The sequence below is a fragment of the Colius striatus genome, chromosome 1 (genome assembly GCF_028858725.1).
Source record: "Colius striatus isolate bColStr4 chromosome 1, bColStr4.1.hap1, whole genome shotgun sequence".
NCBI lineage: Eukaryota > Metazoa > Chordata > Aves > Coliiformes > Coliidae > Colius > Colius striatus.
Window position 1 is genome coordinate 135,058,775 of NC_084759.1, and position 21,485 is coordinate 135,080,259.

General features: G+C 36.7%; 1 protein-coding gene across 4 annotated transcripts in view; it reads right to left on the reverse strand.

Moving 5' to 3' along the window:
* RASSF8 (Ras association domain family member 8) overlaps positions 1-21,485 on the reverse strand; it is an 84,952-nt gene that overhangs the window by 41,362 nt on the left and 22,105 nt on the right. For 2 of the 4 annotated variants that reach the window (XM_062008807.1, XM_062008783.1), the window contains exons 2-3: positions 12,567-12,610; positions 4,999-5,097 (exon numbers count right to left, since the gene is read on the reverse strand). The gene's annotated coding sequence lies outside the window, so the exon portion shown is untranslated. The remainder of the gene's footprint in view (positions 1-4,998; positions 5,098-12,566; positions 12,611-21,485) is intronic. The other 2 variants (XM_062008798.1, XM_062008788.1) reach the window with 1 other exon arrangement.

Below are 21,485 nucleotides of genomic sequence, written 5' to 3' on the forward strand. Positions count from 1 at the left end.
AAGCAATGAAGCCCAATTCCGAAAAATAAAAATCACTGGCTGAATTATGTTTAAAAAAAAAAAAAAAGAAAAAGTAAGACCAATGTCTTTCCTCAGAAACATAATCATAGTATTCCACTTTAAATGGCTTTCTGAAAATTGAAGTACAGGTACTATAAATGTAAACTAATAATTTAGTCTGGATATAAGAACTGAGTTTTATCCAAGGACAAATTTACACAGCAAAGAAAGAAGGTGAAGGAACATCACCCTTAAATGAAAAAGCAAGAAGCCTCACAATAGAAAAGTGAACAAGTGAGGAAAACGAAAGGAACAGATGCATGCACATATCACGCTATCTTCAACTTCAGCTATGCCATCCCACTAGTCTGAACAAGTGCAAGGTCATTAAAGAGTTGCAACACAGATAGCAAGAGAACAAGAGGTACATTGTGCAGTGTTCAACTGTGGAGTGGGGAATGGAAAGGCAGAAGAGAAGAAAGGCATTTCTTGTAATCCAAGAAATGCAGCAAAACTCAATCTCAGTGATAACATTGTCACAGCAAACTTTTTTTTTATGCACTGACTCAAAAGATCATATGAGAAAGGTGTATACACAGTAAGCTGAAACATGTAAGTGAAACAATAAAAATGTGTGGCAGCATGTTTCCTTTGAGATTATTTCTCATCTCAACCAGAACAAACTTCTTGGCCAGAGAAAATCCTTTTAGGGAACACCTGGGAACTTGTCCCATCTCCTTGTTCCTTTCAGCATATACTATCAGCAAAGAATGGGTGTGGGATGGAGCGGTATGGAATCAGTAAATGATATTTCTGACCTGAGGCTTCAGATGAAAAAAATTCCACCCTGGTTACATGGCAGAAATATGGTTCTGGAAGGGAGCACACTTGGGGTTTTGAGCCCATCCAGTTACAGAAGTATCTCTAGTTCAGGAGAATCCAAGACATCTACTTCATACATAACACGGGCCACAAAACACTCCAGCAGTTACAATATCTCCCTTTCTGTGTTTGGAAAACATATACAATGAATAACCAATTAGAAAAAAAACTTTCAGAGGTCATGCAAATGAAAGGGAAAAGACTCCTCAGGAAAGTGGTATTATATGCTAGGCTCCTGATCCAGTAAGAAATTGTTACTCAAAAAAAAAAAAAAAAAAAGCAGTATTCTACTAGTGAAAGCCTCTGAAGTGTCTCTCAAAACAAACATTTTATTAACTATTTAAGACTTTCTGCAAGATAAATGAATTTAGAGACCTACATTGAATTTTAAAGAAAACAATAAGTTTACAGTTCTCAAAACAGGTCAATTTCTGTCTACTTTGCACATTCAAAGTTGAAGTTGTGGAAGAAGTTCTCAAAGAGAGTCCTTCCTCTCTTGAAATCGGCTCGAGACATTGACTAAAATTCTAATTTATTAATTGAAAAAAGTCTAAGGGTCCGGGATCACCTTACATCACAAATAACTTTATCCTGAACTACTGCTTTTCTAAACAGTAAAGGCAATTTCAGAGAATCTACAACACCTGAAGATAGGAAGAGGCAGCATTACTGGACTAAGACCAATGTTCATCCAATCCTGTGTATCTGTCTCCAACAGGGATTCACCACTCTAAGCAGGTTACTGATATTGTGACTGTGCACAGTTGATTTTTGAAGCCTTTGACAAGGGTGATTAAGATTCTTTACTATGATATACACCATATTTATTCTGACTGGTAGCACCTTACCTTTGCTAGTAAACAATTCAAAGGCAATTGCAACTGCAACTCTGACATTCAAAAGTAAACGGTTTGCATAGCTGAAGTCTCAATACAGGAGTGAGCTGTCCTACATGACTTGCATGAAGAAACTGCAGAAATAAGAAGGGTAGGGCCTCTTTATTGGAACATAAAGCAGGACCTGAAACCTTGACTGGTGCTTTTGTAGAAAAGATTGAGGTCTTGCCTCAGTAAGAAAGAAGACCAAAAAAAAATGACATTAAAATTCCTAACCCATGAACCTGAAAGGAACAAGGAGTCCTAGCAAATGCCTAGGGAAGAAGAAAAAGGTTGCAAGAATACTTCATGGTTGTCTTGAAAGCCCTATTGGCTCCCAACCAGTCCCACCTCCTGACAAGCACAACTTGTTTTATTAACCTCAATGGGATTTCTCTTTCACTCTTCTGTCTCCACAGCTTCATGAGAAGGACCTAATTCCTGTGGTATGGAGAATGACATGCTTTTTGCTTGCTCTGAACTAGGTTCATATTAGCTTCATTTGATTCATGTGTCCCAGAGTGAGTCAAGTCCTGCTTGCCTCCATCTCATTCATGGTTTTGTAGGCTCCTTTCCTACATTAAACTACCCTTCTTTTCAGCTGAAGCGTCCGAGCTTACTAAATTGCTCATATCTCTCATCACCCTTACTGTCCTCCTCTAAGCACTTTTCAGTTCTACTACCCTGTCTCTGAGGTAAGGGAACCAGATGCAAAGACTGTCTAAAGCTCATGGGAAATAGATTCATGTACTGTTATTTTTTTTTGTAATTTTATTTATTGATTCAGAATAATTTTTTTTTTGAGTACAAAAGTCTATATGATTCCATGATTTCAGCTGGAAAGAAGTGTTTTAAGCCACATACTATAAGCTGACCTTATGTCTTGTGCCCCAAAATGAAGAGCAAACTTAAGTCACATAATAACAAATTAGATTCATGATGCTTACAATGGAAAGTAAGTGAAGGCACGTAAGTAACTCTTCCCAAGTGAGGATGGGCAAGCACCATCCTGATAAATTTTCAACAGGCACATACATCCTGTTATCATACAATAAAATCATTCAAAGCACACACCACAGATGGCTTGTTGCAAAGTGACAAATAGAGGAGTGACAGGCTAGCCACCTGGCAGCTAGTCACAGACTTGCTCCACTGAAAGGAATTTACTCAAATAATAGTCACAACAAATACTTAAATACTTTAACTTGGCAGAAGAAAAACCTGACTAAATACCACCACATTCTCAGTTTCCTGGAATTACAGGTTAATACACATAGATATATGCACTCCAGATAAATGCCATCTGGGAAAAAGACCAATTCTGTAAACTGTTTCAGTCAAAAAGACTGTCTTCATTGCGGGTGCTACATCACACAGAATCATCATATTCTTTAGTAAGAATATGTTGTGTCTGTTGTGGGCAGCAATTAATACTCTAGAAAAGCCTGATTTAGAATTATCAGACTGATTCATATTAAAGAGACAGGTCACATGCCTAGAATGTGGGACTGAAAGTACTTTAATGAATAACCAAACTTTAATGAATGACCAAGAAGACCTTCCAAATACAAGACAACTTAGGATAGTGTCAGTCCCTAAAGCTAGACTCCAAGACAACACAAGATTTTTAAGTCCACCACTAAACCATGTCCCTAAGTGTCACACCCACACATCTTTTTTAATATCTGCAGGAATGTGACTCAACTGCTTCCCTGGGCAGCCTCTTCCAACACTTGATAACTCTTTCAGTGAAGAAATTTTTGTTTGTATCCAATCTAAACCTCCCCTGGTGCTACTTGTTTATAGAATGTATTTTTAAAATGTGTATATATATTTCTAGTAGTTAAACTTCTATATCACATTAAGGACAATGAAAGCAAATACTTTCAGCCATACAATCTTACTGCCTATCCTTACAGGGCTGGAAAACACACCAATGATGGTGCGCTTCAGTCTACAGTAAGAAAAAGCTGCTGTACCATTATGCTTGCCAGTACTTCAGATACACTATTTTGTAGTAGTATTTTATTGATAACTGAAGCAGGTGAGTGACCAGTATAGTTAAAGAGAAAATACTTTGACCATTTGCAAAAATAATAGCTTGTCTTATGTTCCGTGTATTTGCAACAGAAGCTGTTGTAGAATTCTGAAAGAGGTGTGATTGGTATATAAGTCTACCACTTAAAAGCTTACATAAGTACATATGACAAATTAGCTGAGAGGCCCATAAACTGCAATAAGCTAGAGAACAAAATGCATTCTGCTCACAGACTCCAGAACACATTGGAAGACTGTTTCTCTCACTTGCTTCACTAACTTTTTACAGCATGGAACAGAGGACTATAAATGAAAGCAATATGAATACCAATGCATAATCTGACAGTATATATTGTATAGTGGGGTTTGTTTTGTTTTGTTTTTCCAAATTCTGACATTTCCACTACATCAAAAAATAATCACATTGTTAGGAAAAACATTATCTGCTGCTGTTCTCTTTTCCTGACATCTCTTCCAGATTTTTGGCTGACTTGCCAGGCTGAAGATGTCTCCTTATGTCTAGCACTGCTTTAAATGTACACTCTCATTAAGAGTGGGAAGTAGCTGGACTGCAGGGTCGTTGGCGGTGGAATAGGGGGTATTTTTTGCAGTCACAGTACTTCTCTTGCAGAACCTCTATTTGAAGAAAAACGACTACGTACCCCTTCCCAAATGAAATGAGAGCTTACACTCAAGAATGCCAACAAACCAAAGCAGATCAGAGCCCTTTGCTTAGAGCACATCAACAGCACAACCCAAGAGGCAGCTGCAGTCTGCAATTCTTGAACCCATGTGCAGCCAACAGCTGATTGGCACTGAGAGCTTCTGCCAAGGAAGACCTGACAATTAGGGGAGTCAGGGACAAGAGTCTACTCTTATGCAGCACATGCTCCTCAGTAGCAGGTTAGCCTTGAGTCTCCCTCTTATACAGGTGGAGGGGGCGTACAGCTGGGGATCATATTATCACAGGAGAGAAACGTGACAAGACCATTGCAGGTCTGCAAATTGTTTTGAAAAAACAGATGTTACAGAGACAAGAATTGGAATTTTGCTCAGATTTCTAACCTTAAGAAGAAACAGGAGTGATGAATATATATTTACAAAGTTCTTTAAGCCTTAGAGTTCTTGAGATACTTTATATGCAAGTACTTTCAGAAAGAAGAAGGGACGCTCTTATTTGAGTTTTTCAGGCATAACTTCTTACCTGTTGATGAAGATAGACAGAGATGTCTGCTTACATAGTAGGCTTAGTACAATCTGCCGCTCTAGGCATAAGTTTCAACTCTGATGACAAGGTCAGTTGCTGTAAGAAAAAAACCACATTGTTATACATTAGTAAGATAACCTTCTTGAGGGTAATGTCCTATTCCTGGTCCTCCCTTTAATGCTTTGGAAAAACACCTTTGTCCACCTAGCACCTATAGATATGCAAGAGCTTGCTACATACAAATAGTATTTTATTTTTTAAAAGCTAGTTCAAAAGAAGTGAGGAATACTGCGTTTAATTTGCTAACTCTCATACCTGGTGTGACATCTTCCTGCTATAAACAACTAAGTGTGGTAAATAACATTTCATTGACTTTCCAAAACATCAGGAAAATACTCAGCACTGTATTAGGTGGTCACAAACATCTACCATTGCTAAATTATAAATATAGGACATTGTGAAATGATCTTCTTTCCTAATTTTCTTTTTAAGGAAAATAATCCTCAAACTAGAAGAGTTCCAGATGTAAAAACCTCCAAGTGCTCTCGAACTGCATGCCCTGCCCCCCTTTCAAGCAGTGAATCATAGCCAATGCATGCATAAGATGTCAAACAAACGAGGCAAAGGGTAACAAATCCCAAACTGCTGATTAAGACTAACATTAATCAGCTTGGAAGAGATGTTTGCTACAATGACGTTTAATAGCACCATCGTGACAGACTTACAAACACTGCCTAATGCTATTTTAAAGCCAAGGAGAACACGTGACAGGTTCTTTTTAAACTTTCACCACCAAAGACTTTCTGAATATTTTAAATGAATATGTCTATTATGTGTAACACTAAATATGAATTTTACAGAAGCATAGAACAGATCTAAATCAGTAAAAGTTTCCTCTAGTCTTTTAGCATTTCCTCTTCTACTGTTGTCAACCACTGAATTTTGTCAAGATAAACTGGTTTTCTCATAGTACTTGCCAGAGCTGTTCACTAGCACCAGCTAAACACATAGCTTTCATTCAAATAAATATTCACTTAATTCCTGAATTGTCAGTAAAGTAACAACTTTATATGTTTTTGTAAAGTGATGTTTTGTGCTTTCCACAGCTACATTATAGAACATTGCTTTAGATTCTCTACTCAGATTTGTTCACCGTGTAGTCAGAGTCAAACATTTGTAGATAATCATGAACATTCATTTAATCCATCACATGAGGTTAAATCGCCAGTGCTTGAGCCCAGTTACCTATCAACCCTATATACACGTTAGATGAGGAAAATATATCTGTAGTATACAGATGGTGACTCAGTTAATCCAGAGACATATACAGTTAAATTTTGCTGAAGAGAGAAGAGTAGAGAGAACAGTACCACCTTACCCCAAACTATCAAGAGCTCAGCTTCAAAATGCTACAGTTGTGTTCATCTATGGGAAGGAGATCAACTGCTAAGACACAGGTAACAAACATTTCAGTTACTATTCCTGGTTAACTACTCTAGAATACTTCACAACTGGCAAGGAATAGTGGATTTTAAACCTGAGAATGGAGCAGCTGTGATGATGACCCAGCAGTAGGGACTGACACTTCCACTCAAACAGAGCTGCATTATCCTTAACTCTATTGAAGCACTAAAGCTCTACTCAGACCACTTTGCAAACCGAGTGGGAAGGAGTAAGGATAAGAGCCACATTCTGTCCTTAGGGACCTCTATTAAATCAGATTCTCAACATCAGCCACTTCCTCTTTGTTTCCTCAAGCCATATGGCTTCCTGACAAAATCTGTACAAACAATAAATCCATTAACCAAGCCACTGCTGGAGGAAAAGGCTTCCCCCCGCCCTTCCTTTCATCAATCCAGACATTTTAATGGAGATGTTTTATGCATTTTATTTTATGGAAGTCCCAAGGAAAATACTAAAGTCTTCTTTGTTTTCACACTGCAGCCCTGTAGATTAGAGCCCCAATGTACTTGTATGTACTTGTAGATGAAGATCCTGATGCTGAAATGTATCAGAGATACGCGAAAATAGGGAGAAGCCAGTCAAGCCAACAAGAAAGGAGCCCAACCTTACTGAATCTGCTTGTAAGGATAAAATATAAATTGCTGCCTAGGCTCCCTAACATACTGAGTCAAGAAGTAAAATTTTAAAGCTACCTTTAAAAAACAGAACAAAACCAAAACAGAAGTAGATAGAACAAGAGGTATTAAAAGTAATTTCCATTCCTACAAGGCTCTGAGGAGATGCATACATCCAAATGCCAGAAGTAGGCCACAAGCAGCTGAAACAAAGAGCTTCTTTGAAGAGATGCCACAATAAAAGACTTCCTCAGAGGCCAGATTTCTTAGCAAGATGAACCAAGATGACGAATTCCACACAACATGCTACATAATCTGTGTAGAGTCTCCAAACTGGTACAGTCATGCAGGCGACCAGGTTATTCTCAGAGGAAATAAACACTGCATGTGCAGGGAACACTACGGCAGGAAAGAAGAACTGAAGAGTAAGATTTCTAGCTGTGGTATGTGGGGAAACTCCTATTCTTGCAGGTGGGAACACTGCACTCTACTGTGAGGCAGGAGAGAACTGAAATCAAACGTAAGCAGACTCATTGCTTCATTAAACTGAACATAAGCTTGAGAGACTGCTCTGCTTCTGTTCTGCTGTTCTGTACCACTAGGCGTAGGAATACACCAGTTTCACATTGCTGCAGGGTAAAATCCTCTTAAAAATTATATATATATACACACACACACACACACACTGTTGGATAAGTTCATAAAGAAAATGTTAAAGTATGGTAAAGCATTCCCCTTCTACTTAATTCATAAGTTCTAACAGGGTATAAGGTTGAAAATTCAAGAGCATAGAAAAGATAACAAAGGAGACAAAGATCTAATTTTCTTCGCTTGCAACAGTTTCTCTGCAACATTAGAACATTCTTGTACTCCAAGATGTCACACATCTTAGAGACACAGAGTCTGTTATTCCTGTATATCCCAAGCAACTGCTTTCATCACACCATACAGTCTACCCAACAAAGAAGAAAGGGTTTTCCTACTGATGATGGAAGAAGGAAGAACTAAAGAAAATTTGTCATCTGAGTATATGATGGCATTAGCAACCAACCAAAGCAAACTGAACAAGTCATCACGCTTTAGATAATACGAAAATACAAAACATCCTTTTTAAGGACTTGTTCCCACTAACATTTTTTCCAAAACTTCTTTGACTTAATCATATAATCACAAGGGAAGGAAGGGACCTTGAAAGATCATCTAGTCTGACTCCCCTGCCAGGGCAGGACCTCCTAGAGTAGGTCACATTTATTATTCAATAGTCTATAGTGCAGAAGAGGACTGGGAAGAACAAGAAATTATTTTCAAAATGAGGTTGCCTCTTTCAGACACACATGTGTAAAGGAACTGTGATCTGGCCACTCACATAGAATAAAAATAGGACTGGCATAGTAACAAGTCATTTTACCTTAAATCATGTTTTATGTTCTTCATAGTTATTCTATAGCTTACTGGATGACCAAAACTATATCCCAATTCATGCAAACCAAAGTAATCTTCTTAAAATGAAGTTCGGAAGAAACATGAAGCAGTTTATGACACTTAAAGAGAACTTACGGAGAAGCACCATCTTAAGGCATGAAGATGGCTTTTAAAAACAAAACAAATATTATTTTAAATACAGGAATGGAGTATCCTTGATTACAAGCAGGAAATCTTTAAAATAAAGACCCTTCTGTCTTTGTTGAAGTAGAAACTAGTCACCAAAGAAAAAAAAATATGGAAAGAATAATCTCAAAAGATTGAGTCATTATCTCCCAGGAGGCACAGCTGTAGTTTTAACAAGATCAGAATGTTCTTGGAAGTAATGGGAGATACACAATGCTAGCTTATGCTTCTATCAAGGTAATGACAACTCTGAAAGACCACAGACACCACATGGAGCCTACCACTATGAATTATTAGCCTTGAAGGCACAATCTAAAGAGATACACCATCATATCCAAAGTATAGATGACTTTCTAAATGCCTTGAGGCAGTGGTGAAAGACATGTTTGTTTTGGACAGAGCAGTGACAAGGATCAGGTACTGGGAGCTAGAGAGTTCTTCCACCCATCTGGGTCAGACTGTCCCAGCTATCTTCTCATCACTGGTAATCAAAAATTGGCCTTCAGCAGCTATGAGCACCTACGTAAAAATTAATTTGGAATTGGTATATGGCTCCTGGCAAGACAAAAAGCTTACCTCTCACAAATCTGTTAGTGCAAGTAGTATCCTTGCTTGATGTCTCATTAAAAAGTCTGTGGTATGAAGGTATGCAGGGATAAGATGGTGTCCTCACACTGAGTGTCAAAATGGAATATAGGAAAGGCTGACAAGACAATTTAGGGGTATACTAGCAGAAAGAAGGTAGGAAGGTAGTTCCCTCCCTTGCTAGCTCACTATTCTGTCTTTACTGACTCTACCAGTAAAAAACCCCCTATTTTGGCTACTACTCTTACCTATGGCGAGAAGATTGATGCAAACATTAGGAGAATATAATGAGCATTCACCTGTAGTCATTTATTCATATCTTCACTTGACTGTAGAACATAGCTAGTCACAAGATCAAAAAAGTTTATTTCCTCTTCCCCAGTGCAACCTAAACCTTAAACAGAATGGACAGAGGAATTATCTAAGCCTACCTTCACTACACCATTCAGTTCCATGTCTGCTTCTGTTCGTTTTGTCTGGACTACTAGATTTTGAGTCCTGCCTATGTTACCACTAACCTGTTGTCACATTTGAGTGAGCAGCCTATGTTTGTTTCCCACATAGGTTTGTGTGTGTTTTCTAAACTATATCCTGTGTTATTAGGAGCAACAGCCTTAGCATCCTTTTCCACATTAGTCAGATGTAAGTATGTAAATCCTCTTTTTTAACTACTATTCAGCTCTTCTCAGGAAAAGAAAAAAAAAGGGATAATAATCACTTCACATATGACTCTAAATTATTCCCTCATCGCTCCACAAACATGACATTGGAGTTTTTAACTCTACTGGTCCTGAAAAACAGGTGCTACAAAAATCATGTTGATACAAAAACCAAAAAGAATGAAATGAAAATTATAAAGCAGCTACAATTTTGCCTGTCAGTCTCCTCCTTGCAAGTATGCAAAGGGCATTTGCTTTCCATACTTTGCTTTCCAGGAATAACAGGCTTGAATTAATTAAACACAGTTTTAAACCTTTGGAGTACCAGTTGTTGAGAAAAGGGAAAAAGAAAACCACTTGATTTATTTTCTTTTTGTTTAAACAATATAGCCAAGAGAGCTACAATGCACCATCTAAGAGGACATCACAATGTAGTGTACTTACAGGTAGGGCACATGATTTTTTCCTTCCTCTAAACTATTTACATTTTACTTGGCAACACATCTCATTAAAGGCCACAGTAACAATTACCTTGAGCTCAAAAGGACATGATGATACACCAGAGAGCCATCAAGACTCATCCAGAGACCGTGCATGCACTACAGTACTCAAATCTCCTCACATATTCTGCACAACTCCATTTGGGAAAACACTAGGATAGCAACACAGAAACCAATAGCAGGCTTTTATCTGCTTTCTTCAGCAGTGAGAAGGTTCCTGGAGACTGCTGATCAGAGACTTTCCTTAGAAAACACTGTCTTGCCTCCAGTGCTGTAGTTAAGATGCACTCATACTCGCTTCACAAGCTAATTATCCAACATAGCAGTACAGAAGATGAAGTTACAGCAAGAATTTGCTTTATCAGAAAAAAAAAAAGAGAACTCTTCAACAAGTCTTTTTTGCTCATGATCAACCGAAGTCTGCTCTGCAGATTTCAAGTACAAGCTCCATCACTTTACATGCTTTCTTTAGCATTTGAAGCAAACTGCCCACTTTTGACTACCAGTTCTTCAAACACAGCATCAAACTCTTGCCATGCCTACATATGATTATTTTGCACAGATTCTCAAAGAACATGAGTAAGATTGCATATTTAAAGAAAGAGAGAAAGAGACTGAGGTAATACAATCAGGTGTCATTTAGCAAAACCAGGATTAGGTCTGTGTATTCACATATCCAGTGACCTGTTTGGGTTGTAAGTTTCCAGAAAGTGCAGAGAGTTAGTTTCTGTTATTAATCCTAGCAGTTAGAACCACAGGAAGACATTTGAAAAGATCAACTCAAGTTAAAACATTTAAGTTATTAACCCTGCATGTCTCAAAGTATATTTGGATGAGTCTTTCAGGTATTCAGGCAATACAGAAGTGGTAGAATGCTGTTAGTACATAAAAATGGTAGCACTATCACGTGGCATTTGCATTATTTTCTTTCCTAAAGGAAAAGTCTAATTAACAGTAACTGGAAAAAAAAGAATCTCATTTCAGGGTTGTTTGGTTTTAATTTACATGCGTTGCTGTACTTGAGGACATGCATAGATATAGGACTAATAAAGAATAAAATTAGATTTCTCTTCCTTTGCCATAGAGCATGTGTCCCAGACAACATAATGACTGAACTAGGGGCAAAGCAGTAGTTTAGCCTGTGTTTGCAATACAGACTGAATTCAATAGTTCTTTCAGTTCACTGAAATATATTACAAAACTTTAAGGAACAACTCTTCATTTTTTAGGTATTGACAGACAATTTCTATTTCCACATCATAACAATTTATATTGAAGTCTGGGAAGACTATTAAATTTTTAAAAACATCCTGACAAGACTGCTGTTATCTTTGCAAACAAAGGCCATTTATTTTCTGATTTCATAGGTTGTTTACACAGCATCATGCTGCATGATGAGTTAGTGCAGTGTTTGTATTAAAACCGACTAAGTTAGTCTGCAGAATCCACATCAGGAACAGAAAATAATTAAGATATCAGAATCAAACAGTCACCACAGACTCTAAATTCAAATTGGTCCAGTTCAGCATTAACACAAGCCAACAATGACAAGATCCCCATTTGTCTTTAACAATGCTCTGCATTTCAAACTAACTCTTTCCGTGCAAGAAAGTTCTCATCTAAAACAGTGACTTCCCAGAAGGTTTAAAGGTTAACTTCAGTTATCTTTTCTTGGCAAAAAAGGTTATAATCCACTCCTAATACTCTCCCAAATTCCAGCTTTCTTAGAATTGTACAGAATAAAACTAAGCATTTCAACAAAGACAGTGCTCAGAAGCAGCAAAAACTAGCAGGACAGAAAATCTGCACCTTTTGCAAAGGCCCGCAGTGCTTGCTTTTGTGATTGCCATCTTACATGCACTATAGCCTTCACATTTGATTCCACACATTTTTTTCCTCATTTCAAATACACAGTTTCAATCACATCTTAAAGTAGAAATCAGATCTGCAGCCAAAAATTGTACCATTCTCTCTACCTGCTTCATTTCTTCCTGCCTTACGTGTCACTCCTCAATTTATAGTGAACTTGGTTGGGAATCAAATCCAGATTTGTAAGAGCCAAAAGCTCAAAAAATAACAGTCCAGTGAAACACGAGCCAATGAAACAACAGCACAAGCTATTTTGCATGACTCACCACTGCTATGAGGATAGGGCCAGTGAATTCCTCCCATGTCAATCCTATGAAAATATTAAAAAATGTATAAAAAAAGTATGAAAATGTAAAAACTATACTAAAACGACAAAGTTTCCAGTCATGAAAGCCCATCTCTTGGTTGTATCTTTTGCAAACAAGGCAAAGTTTAGGTGCTCAAGGGCCAAACAGACTTTTTGTGCAAACATGTTAGGAGACCTTTATTTCAAAAGAAGTTTTGAAAAAAACTCACTAGTTCAGGGGTTTTTGGCACCAATGCACATGAAAAAGTAGGAGACAACATCATTTGTTGTATATAAAATAACTCAGTATCAATGTAAGTTTTCTTGAGTAGTCGTCTCTTTCATGTAACTTCCACCTGCAGATAGTCAGTTTCCGTAAAATGAACTTTGAATGTCTCTAACTGAAAGCACACACTGGATAATAATAGGTAAAACTCTGAAGTGTACTGCTGTTATGCATTTCATGGTTATACAAAAACAGATGGCACCTGCAGAGAGTAAAAGCTGGGCCTGAAAGCTTGCAAATTTCCAGTTTCCTCCACAAGCATTTATCCTTGTTGAAAATAAATATCCACCATCAAATCATAAAATGGTAGGGGTTGGAAGGGACTTCTAGAGATCATCCAGTCCACCCTTCCTGCAGATGCAGATCCACCTAGGTCATGTTGCACAGGAGATCATGTTCAACCAGTATCTGTGTGTCGTGTCCTCCATGGTCATGTACCCCCACCTCCAAACACGTAAAAAGAAATATGATTAGTGGGATTATAATATGTTATAAATAATTTTTGAATTGTTACTAAGCAAAGGAATAAGCATTTTGTAACAGCTACTGCAACATGATCTAGGTGGACCTGCTTCTGCAGGGGGGTTGGACTAGATGATCTCTAAAGGTCCCTTCCAAACCCTACCATTCTATGATAGGTTTGTTTGGGTTTTTGTAGCTTTAATTTCTTAGTTATTTATGTTGTCAGTGGAATCCAAATTACCTTTTTCTTTCCTTGCAATTAGCAATGAGTCAAATGGAAAACAAACAAAAAGTTGATTGTTTTCTGCTATTGCTGCATTCCTTCGAAAGGAGTTTAATCAATACTCTAGAAGTAATCCTCCCAGTACAAAGATTTTCAAGTACTCTTAGACCTTGCATAGGTGCAAGTACAAGACAAATGTAAGAGATTGAGAAAAGTTTTGTTTTCTGTCACAAGCCATTACCTCCATCTCAAATGGCAGTCAGTAAATCCATTGCATTTGTCCCAATAAAGACATTAAGTTAGGAAAACTTCATAGAAAGCAGTCAAGACTTCCACAACCTTTTCAGAAGTAATTATAATATCTAGTTAGACACTACCAGGTACCTCATTACCACTTGACAGAAGCAGGGTCAACCAAGTACCAGCTACCAAGAAATGCTCAAGATATCATTTATGCCATTAGAGTCCTTGAAAATTACTTATTTGATAATACAAAGGTAAATAGCAAGGTTTTGCTTTATCTACTACAAAAAACATATTTGTGTCATTAGCAACAAAGTCAATATTTTAAAGGCCACTTTAAGTAAGAAAAAAGTAACACTTCACAGTCCAAGTTTAGATTAGGTTTACAATTATTGAAAACATGTCTGGGATTTAGTTCCTAGTTTGCAACAGGATGACAATGTCTTTCCGTCACCTAGGAAGCCAATTACAACTAACTCACTCAAGATCCTAACTCAGAAGTACCAGAAAAAAATCAGATGTGTTTGGTAACAGGCTAGAGAACATGTCAGGCTGCTCATCTCAAAGGAAAGGTAAAAAACCACCAAAAAACAGTCCCCCAAAAAGGAGTAAGATAAATCTCAACATACTTGTCTATAGTAGAGCAGGAACAACCCAACCTGAAAGATATTTTATGAAGCTAAAAAAACTCTAAATGTATGACGATGGTATTAATTTAAGCAGAAGTTTAAGATGGATCACCAGTTGCTACATTTTAACAACTTTTAATAATTAAAAAAATATTTTTATATAAAATGTTTATATAAAAACCTGGCAGATTATTAGCTCACTGTTTCTACTCTCCTATAAGAGGCTCTACAGTTCAGCTTATGGTATTGGCAGGTGCTGTCACTTTAAAATCAACCTCTTCACATCTGAAACCATTGTGGTTGTTAAATGCAAATAATTAATTGCAGCTATAATGGAAAGGACAAACAAGTTTTCTCACGTAAACATGACCCCTACCATTCAGTACTTCAATTCTCTGGAAAAAGTTAAAAAAACCCCCTAAACTAGTGGATGTATATTTTTGTGTAAATGTAAGGTATGAGATGGGAGATAGGGAGAAGCTATTTTTATAAAGAATGCTGTAGATAACTGTTCAAGATTACTAGATCAAATTAAAAGAAAGTAACCATAAAAAGGTATGTTACAATAACGAAGATAATGGGATGTTTAAACAGTATGTTGCAGAGCAAAGCAAAAGTAAATGTAACAAAGCTTAAGCTTAACCAGACCCTCCAAGAACTGAAACAGTGGAAACAGAGACAACCTTTATATCCCCAAAGCTTTTTCTTCATAAGAATTTCAAGTTAGAAAAATCTCAATAAGATTTCCTAACTGACTGAAGTTTACACATTAACTCCAGAGTCAGGCCAGGGCAGAAGTAATCACTTACATTCAAAGACCTTTCCTGACAACTGAACAGCCATTTACTCATTTTTTCTTTTTCTTTTTTTTTTTTTTTTTTTTTTGCTTAATTAAAAGTAAAGACTCGTTACTTAATTATAAATACTCAACATAAGTCAGAGGAAATAGAAAGCTTTTCTTCAAAGTTTGAAAGCAGGATTCAGATCCTGCTGCCATTAACAACAACAAAAAAAAAAGATAAAAAGAAAAGCAGCAATAAAACCTATCAAATCCATTATGCTGTTTTCAGACTTCTTTGGCACTGTCTCTCTCTTGATTTAGAGCACTAGCCAGCAAACCCTCCAAATTCCCTTTGAAAAGGTCCCATGCACTGTAACAACATGTGGGAGGTACATACACACTGCAGCTGTTAATCAGACTCCTGTAGTTCAAAGCCAAAAACCTGCAAATACTCATGAGGCAAGCATGCTCTAAAGATGTACCACAACATTAACACGTGCCAACATGTAAATCCCAGCACACAGAAAGTTTTACTCCTTCACTGAAACAACTTGCTTCATGGAATGCAAAAGGCTTTAATAGGTTGTCACCAGTTGCCAGGAGAAGTGTGAAGACCCTTAAAGGGTTCAAGAAGCAGTTCCAATCATCCACCCCTATATCTGCATTGGAATTTGAAGATCCTCACTGACTTCAGAGAATTGCTTAGCTTCAAGCCTCTCTCTTGACTAAGTCAAAGCTTAGCCAAAAAACAAGCTGTCCAGATCTGTTTAAAAGTTGGCAAAATACTGACTCAAACTAATGCTATGGGTTTTCTGGTTGTTCTGTTGTTGGTGGTTTTTAAATCAAAGCTTTTTTCAACTACGTCTAGAAACAATTTAATAAATTCAGTTTTCCTCCTCCCCAAGCCTAGCTATTTGTTTGCAAAATTGCAAATGTTTTTGATAAGGTATTACAAATTTATTTCCTGTTCAGCCAGCTTACAGTTCAGAAGAATAGATTAAAAGAAAAATTAAATTGGTATCCCAAGATATAGAGATGTTTTTAGTTAACAATGATTCAGATTCCATGCAAACTACATTTATTCTGATGAGTCCTCACTTGCAGTTTCTAGGATTTCAATGAAATCTAAGACATAATTAAGGCCTTAGGATAGCTTCTTCCTTAAGGGCAAGTGGAATCCATCTGCACGTGAAACTTTCAAAACAGGGAATGGCAAAGTGTGCATATTTTAAAAACCAACATTCACAAACAATGAATTCATTTTTAAAATGGCAAATTATTGAGACAAAAGAGGCTGAGCAGGATGTTTTGACCTTCTTTGAAAATGAGAGAGCCCACAGAAAGAGTTAAAAGGCTTTTAGAGCATGAGATGCACAGCTTGTATCTAGAAAAGTATAAGCTTGGCTTTACAGTAGCATTATAAGTACACCTATCATGACAAAGAAACAATCAAACTATAAGTAGAAGAGTTACATAGTGACCAAACTCTTCATCACAAAGCTGCAGTACAATGTTACCTCTCTGCAATATACATATATTGCAAAAAGATGCAAAATACATATTTGTGGAAAATATGTATGTTTCCCCTTTTATGCTTCATACGATGTAAGAAAAGGATCTTAAGAAACCAAGTGGAAACAAATGAAATTACTTGAACAAAAAGGTACCCTGTGACTTGAGCTACCCTGTTATAGGATTTACTCTCCCACGACTTCTGGCTCTAATACTGCATTATAAGCAGGACTTGCATCAGCATTTGATACCACAAAACTTGCAAATACATCACTGGTAAATGTACAACTTCTCTCCCACATCCTCCACCAGATAAAACCATATACAACTATAGCTATAAGCAACTCAGTGTTTAATGCCTGGGCTTATCTCTACTGGAAAGTCTTAGGAGGCTTTCAAATCAGAGAAGAGACACAAATCCTTACTTCCTTACTTGATGCCTTAAAAATTAATCAGCTCCTTCCTTCACTAGGCAAACCTGACAGTAAATGGACTTAACACAACAGATTCCAACAATGAAGAGAAAATGCAAGAATGGGTTAAGAACCTGCTCAAAGCTACTAAGATGCATATGAGCTTATTAAACTTTTTTAACTTGGTGTATCACAGTCCTTAGTCTCATTTGAAATGCTACAGAGATATTGTAATAAGACAGGTACTTCACCCCTATGTTCTCAACGCATCCCATCAGTAAGCCTTTAACCATAATTTAGATTCAGTTCTTCCAAGGTTAAAGTAATATATAACGCTGCAAGAGTAACAAGGAGTAGTGAGGAAGTATTGATGGCATTTCCAAGAAATCTGTAGCTGTCCTACACCACTGGTATATTACACACTATAGAAAGTACTTTTATTCCACCTCCATGCTGTTCTTTTCAACATTTACATAGATCACTTGATCGCTTTTTTTTTTGCTGTACTTTTGAATGCTCACCAATTTCTAGTTTTAAGATCTTCTGTGGCAGTGAGCTGAAAAAAATTCAAACAAAAATGTTTCTATTTACTTAAGACATACCGAATGTGAATTTGTCAAGCTTTGTCTTACCTACACTACTTCCTATGGTGACATAGACAATTCCACCTCCAAAAGAGACCAGTGCAAAACAATAGTTAGCCCACTGACAGCATCCATCAGCAAATCAAGTAGGAAGCCCTAATGCTCACAAAAAGACTCAATAATGTCCTTAAGCAGGCAATATTTCACATATTAGGTCCTTATGGAAATGTCATATAGGTATCTAAACTTCCATTGGAAAGAAAGAGTACAAATACCCACAGAAAGTCTGTATTTATTTTTCTTTTATCTTGTATCTTTCTTGTTGCCCCAGCAAGTGAAAAAAAAATCTATACTATATCATCTTTAAGTCTTTTTTTTTGTGAAAAAATACAACATACAAGTCAGTTATCAATATTAAGGATTAAAAACTATGTTCATTCAATTAATGGGACTTAGTTTTAAAACATAACCATGCTAATTCTATCAAAAGCTTTGAAGTACATTTACACAGTTTAAGATTAACCAGATATTAAGCAAAAACAATACTTCACAGATAGAAAATGTGCCACTTCCAGAAATACTAAGGACACCTTAATTATTAAAGTTAAAACCAACATTCAAACATCTTTATTAGCTACTGCTGTTTATAACCACTGGAAGATGTCTGAGCTCTTTTCAACTGATGATATTATCTGAAGAAATACACCCATAGCAATGAAAATTTTATTCATCTCCAAAAAAGAAAAAAAAAAATCTCAATCTATATCTCTTTTTAGAATATATAGGTTGCACATGGTATTAAATTTAGCTGCAGTGATTAACCATTCTCTTTGCAGACAGAATCACAAAAATTGATTAATTTTTCACCTGGTTGACTACAGCTAAATAATTCTGTATCGTAGAATGAGAGGTGGTTTTCTGACATAGCACCAACTACCTCTGTAGAGACTTCTCTATATTTCCAATACCAGAGTTTAAAGTGAAACTATTGCTAATTAGGTATTTTTTTAAGTACTACAAACCAGCTACAAGGGCAGCAACACCATTTAATGAAAAGCATAAGTTGGGCACAAGCACTTCTAACTTGCAAATGAAATGTATCATTTGATTTGAAAGACATATTTTGCTCCCCCAAAAAATCTAACAAGCCAAGTCAGTACTAGTTTCCTTGGTCAAATTTATTTCAGGAACACTGGAGTTCTTTGTGTTAGTGCAGATCTGTGATGCAGGTGTGACTACAAGAAAAAGAGCTATAAAGGACAAGTAAGCAGTTTTCAAATAACTCTGTAGGACATGATTATCACAGGAAAGCTAATAATTCTCACAAAAGGACTAGAAAAACACAATTGGCAAAACATTTAATATTGTTTTTAAAATTTTTTACAGGAACTCAGAAACAAGATGAGGGGAAAAAACTAATAATGAACAAAGCAAGACCATTGCCTTTCAAACCTGTGCTACACAGAAATCAAACGTGACTGCATTCATGGCTTAGCATAGCCTCTTTTCAGCATTTTCAGGAGCAAGTCATCCCTTATCACAAGTAATAGACCACTAGAATTGACAGGGAAAAACCCAAAAATCTAACAGCTGATCCACAAGTTTTACAACACTGTACGGCAGGAAAAAAAACCCCGAACAAACATAAGAAGATTTTACATAGCACATGGAGAGAACACAACTTCAGAAATTAAGATCTCACCTCACCCCACTGTGCCAGTGACATTTGCAGAAGGCAGAAACTAGCTTTTCTTCAACTGTTCACCAGACAGATGTGAGAGCCCAGTGAGATCAAGCACTGATCAGTGACAGCATGGAAGTAACGCATTCCCAGCTAGAGCAGAGTTCACCTGGACAGCAAAGCATTACACAAACTGGAACAACATTGCAATTGATGGAAAGAATAGATACTTTTGAAATCTAGGTCTTCATCAAAACACCTCAGAAGTCCCACCCTCTCCACCAGATGCATGCTCATATTCACTATGCCTTCTCCACTGAAAGGCAAAAAGTGCTGTCTGCTGCCAACCAGTAGCAAAGCACTTTTTGTTTCACCAGAAAAACTTTCAGAAAGTTGTCTAGACTTTTAGACGAGGTAGTTAAATTTTTTTAAGGCTATATCCAACAATGATGATGATTAGGAGCAACAAAAGTTATCTATATTTGTTATGTAGTAGAGCATGAAACAAACCCCTCCAGCATTAATATGCCCAGACACCCCTATTATCCACTTCCATTTCTCAGGTACATTCTACAAAATACATTCCTTGTTTGTCATCTCGTTCTCTAGTCTCTATTCCAATAATTTTTGTCCTTCTTGCCCTTGAGATTGATTTGGTGTAGAAAAGCATATACTTTGCACAGGATACAACACCCAATATAGGAGCAATTACTGAATTTCCCAAAAAGTGCCCAGTCATCATCATGCAATCATTTCTTCGTTACACTAAATATTTTTTAAGTGTGAGACAGGACAAAAAACTGGTTCTGTAACCCTCAAAATAACTCTTTGTAATAAAAGGATATTACACTGGTAAGACAGTCACACAAAAAAACCCCAACAAATGAAACCACACAACCCAAAAACCATGTTCTTGATATTTGATTCTTAGAAAGAAAATTTTTTAAAACACAATTTTTAAGGTGAAGCTTCCTAAGCTACTAAAGCTGCAGTGCCAGTAAGTGTTAATATGTTGTTACATAATTTGTTAATAAGATTTTGAAGTGCACTGAAATCAGAATCAGCATTTTCTTGGCAGTTTGCCATTAACAGACCAACAAATTGTTTCATTTTTTCCAGTAGAATTGTCAATTGAAAAGTTACTCTGTTTCAAGCTTCTTTCCCACTTAACATTACTTGAAATTAGTTTATATTACTTGACTAATGCAATAAAAGCAAAGTTCATGTCACTTGACTATGAGATTATACCATCCATTGCTATTATTGCATAGTTGAAATATTTATTTACACAAAATATGCACAAAAAAATTCCACAATATTTAATATTGTAGTATCTTACGTCCTAGAAAAGCCTTTTACCATAACAGCAGGTTTGCCATGAAGTCTCAGGCACAGACAGCAGCCTCATAGGGAAACCTGAAGGGTAAAACACATCTACACCACCATATCCTCTTGCAAATGAATGCTTTCATTGCATCATTTAGAACTGAAAGTTCATTCACCAAACTAAAGCAATGCATCCAGAAAAAAAATCGTCTCCTGTGTGTGTTTTATTCAAAAAGAAACAAGGAAATTAAACTGAATGCAGAGTTCAGAAAGTTTCTCACTCATAGATCACCCCCTATTTTCATTTACCAAAAAAAAAAAAAACACAACAATGATACAAACATAAAAAGCCTCACCTAAAAATCAGTCTGAGAACCTTGCAATGTTCTAGAGAAAGTCACAGAAACTGGAAGATACAGGAAAATATGAAAGCATTCCATAAGGCAAGTTACAAAGCAGTTACAGAAGGGAAAATCCCACGTCTGTATGCTCTATGAAGGAGAGCAGACTAAGCTGTGACTTGACATCAATACTAAGCTCTAAGAATGTTTTACATTAGAAACATAATAGGACACGATTCCTCAGAATAACTATTAAGATACCAAATGGAAATATCATTTGGGGCATAGAGGTTGATTATATTGGCCAACCACATTAATTAAATACATATTGCCTAAATTAGATCTGGAAGACAAGTGCACGTTGTCATAAAGGGGTAGAAGGGAAATTCATCAGCTTAAGTATGCTCATAAACCAACC